The sequence below is a fragment of the Otolemur garnettii genome, unplaced genomic scaffold (genome assembly GCF_000181295.1).
Source record: "Otolemur garnettii isolate 467f Iridium unplaced genomic scaffold, OtoGar3 scaffold00005, whole genome shotgun sequence".
Lineage (NCBI taxonomy): Eukaryota > Metazoa > Chordata > Mammalia > Primates > Galagidae > Otolemur > Otolemur garnettii.
In genome coordinates, this window is record NW_003852400.1 from 5,406,521 (window position 1) to 5,410,438 (window position 3,918).

Consider the following 3,918-nt stretch of genomic DNA (forward strand, 5'->3'; position numbering starts at 1 on the left):
TTTTTTTTTTTGAGACAGAGCCTCAACCTATCCCCCTAGGTAGAGTGCTATGGCATCACAGCTCACAGCAACCTCCAACTCCTGGGCTCAAGCAATTCTTCTGCCTGTGCCTCCCAAGTAGCTGGGACTACAGGCGCCCGCCACAAAACCTGGCTATTTTTTGGTTGCAGCCATCATTGGTCCTGGGCTGGATTTGAACCTGCCAGCTCCGGTGTGTGTGGCTGGTTCCTTAGCCACTTGAGTCACAGGCGCCAAACCCTGCCATGTTTTTTTTTGAGATAGAGTCTCACTCTGTTGCCCTCCGTAGAGTGTGGTGGAATCACAGCTCACAGCAACCTCTACCTCTTGGGCTTAAGTGATTCTCTTGCCTCAGCCTCCCAAGTAGCTGGGACTATAGGTGCCTGCCACAACACCCAGCTATTTTTTTGTTGCACTTGTTTAGCTGGCCTAGGCCAGGTTTGAACCTGCCACCTTCGGTGTATGCGGCTGGCACCCTAACCACTGTGTAATGGGTGATGAGCCTATTGTTTTTAATTCTAACCCAAACTTTGTTTTCTTATTTATATGCAGGAAAAACCTACTGTACAGGAAGCACCCAGAGTATTTATGTATTTTGGTGACTTAAAATCTATTAATAGCCTGTGAAATGACCCTTAGTTCAATATATTGAATTTTGTCTAATAAGAATTTGCCATGCCTTTGGCAATCAATGGTCAGGAATATTTATCCTTGACTACTTTTTGAAAGAAAACAAGTCCTCTCATTTGTATCCCAAAAGAGTCTAATTGTGTTTTGCATTCATTCCTTTCAGAATTTTTTGTTCTGAGTTTTATATGCCTTTGGTTAGCTAGCATTTCTTTATGAATTACTTGGCAAAGTAATTTTTTGTCTCTAATCATATGAACACTTTGAGACAAATTAAAGATTTTTTTTAACCCAAGAAAATACTGTTATTTTTATAAAGGATAAAGGGACCTATATTTGTTACATAAAATTATTAAGGAAGGAAGAATGGAAAAATTTCTGCAATCTAGGTTTTTAAATGTATTTAAAATTCTAGGATGTTATCTCTTTCACTTGAAAAACAATTCAATTGGATCAAAAGGTTCTACTTATTGTATATTCTTTACGCTTCTGCACATTAATAATAGTAATAACAATTTGCATTTGTATAACACTTTGAAGTACTAATCCATGGTGTCATTTGTTCATTACAGTCTTTGAAAGAGATATTTAGGAGTCACCATCTTTATTTAACAGATGAGTAAGCAAGCCTAAGTTTAGAGAGGTTGAGTTACTCCCCCAAGCTACCTGAAGTTAATGGTAGAACTGAAGTCCTATCTCCTAACACCCAACTAATGTTCTTGCCACTTTTGTGAAGATAAATTGCTTGCTGAGATAGATTTATATTATATGTACATACACAAATATATACATACTTTTGACTCAATAATTATTCTTAAAAGTTGTTATAACCTATGTTTAGTGTATATTACGTAAGTTCAGAGTAAAGACAGTAATAACTATTAAACTATTTGCTTTATTTTCCTTTAGCTTCTCAGGAAAATAGGAAAATTGGTTGTTAAGTCAACAAAGTGAGTTAAAATGAAGTTCACCGAGAACAAACAATGCAGTCCTTTTGGTTGATATATGTTGCGTACATACCTCCTACAGAAAATTCTTGCTTTCATTATCCAGCGTACTTCTCATGAACGGACATATCTGCCCTCCCACCAGTGTCCTAAATGCCTGTGGAGAAACAGTAATCCTTCCTGAAATCTTACTGAGCATGAAGGATGGAAATAGTTTAATTTTACCCTAGTGAAGCCGTTTGTAGACCTTTCGGGCATAGTTTCATTAGCTATGTTATCCCGCATTGTATTAAAAGGCCTCGTCTTTCTTCAGTAGAGGAAAGCAAATATAAAATTGCTCACAGCAGCCTCAAACTCATGTTCAAGTAATCCTCATGCCTCGGCCTTCTGAGTATCTGGGACTACAGATGCCCATTACGATGCCTGGCTACTTTTTCTATTTTTAGTAGAGATGGGGTCTCACTCTTGCTTAGGCTGGTTTCAAACTCCTGAGCTTAAGCAATCCACCTGCCTCTGCGTCCCAGAGTTCTGGGATTACAGGTGTACATGTTTTTTACTGGCCTACATATATATATATATATATATATTTTTTTTTTTGACACGACATCTGTCTGTCACTTGAAGTAGAATGCAGTGTTATCATCATAGCTCACTGCAGCCTCAAATTCCTAGGCTCAAATGATCCTCCTGCCTTGGCTTCCCAAGTAGTTGAGAATGTAAGACTCATACCACTATTCCTGGCTAATTTTTCTATTTTTATAGAGACAGGGTCTTGCTATGTTGCTCAAGCTAGTCTTGAATACCTGGCCTTAAGGGATCCTCCTGACTCAGCCTCCCAGAGTGCTAGGATTATAGGTATGAGCCATTCCCTGGCCTGTTATTACAGTTTCTATGTATTCATGTACACCTCTGCTTTCAGTTGGTGTTGACCTGAAATGGAGGCAGAATTTTCATTTCTTTATTTGGAGACAGATACATAACAAGAAATAGTTGGTAAAGTCGCTACATTTAATTTAGGAAACTCCAGCTAGATATGTTAATAGATTTGTCTGAGTTTCAAAATATCAAATCTAGTTAATAGCAAGACCATGCTGATAACCCACTCTCCATCTGGTTTTTCTGTCATTTGGTGTTTAAAGATGGTTTGTGAGATTGTTGCTGTGCCCACTAACAGAGTGAGGAGAAGGCTGAAACTCCATGAGGAATGTTCTCATGTGACCTGGGTCTCAGGTAGGCTCCTAGCCCTCCAGGGCTGAGGTTGTCTGTCACTGGAGCACCTGTTGGCTGCGTTTGCTTTGCATGTCCACCAAGTGGACTTCCAGTCCTTTTCCTCCAAGAGAACCAGTCAAGATTGTCAAGGTTGAGGGCCTTCATGCTTCTGCTCCTTTCCGTCACTTCATTTAGAATGCGTCATAAGAAATGGTACTTCATAGTAATGTCCTTTTGGGTGGCTTTAGTATCTTCTAGGGTAATAGTTAATCCTGTGACTGTCCACACCCTCCCTCCCCCCAGGATATTAAAACAACATGTGCAGATGCTTTATGTGCCCACTTTAGGGCCACTGATTGTGTTGGCAGGTGGTGGCCCTGAAGTGGGTACATAAAGCATGTGAGGAAATTGTTTAAGGCTATGTGTCTGGAGCAGGGGAGAGTGTGGGCAGGGCTGGCAAGAGACCCTGGGAACCATCCTGCTGACCTTTACCCTCATCCTGAGAGTAAAGGGAAGGCTTTGGAAATTTTTTCTTTTTGTTTTTTTCGTTTGTATCAGATTTGCCTTTAAAAATAGCATTCTTGGAAATTGGACCTCGTATTTGTCCAGCAATAGCAGGGTGGGGGACTTGTTAATCTTGTTTCCATGGATTGATTGAGGTAAAAGGCTGAGTACATGGGAGGTAAGAAAATGTGTGAAGAGACCACTTTGAAAAAGCTTATTGTCTAGAGAGAAAAAAATTACTTGATTCATTGTTAACTCCAGTTCTCCAGAAACCTTTGTGTTCCCCCCTTTCTCTTTTGTCGCAGCCTGGTTCCCAGGGTTGTCCATTTCTGTTGGGTGTAGGTGAGTACTTACTCTGGGATTCCTCCCCATGACCTCAAACCCTACTCAAACTCACCAGGTCAGATTCTACCTTGATGAGTGGTGCTCCCATACCTGGTTTATTACCCACCCTCACCCTCCACTTTTCCAGCCATCCCTACAAAGTGCCTTAAACTTGTGACCTTCAGATACTTTTTTTTTTTTGCAGTTTTTGGCTAGGCTAGGGCTGGGTTTGAACCCACCTCCTCTGGCATATGGGGCAGCGCCCTACTCCTTTGAGCCATGGGTGCCA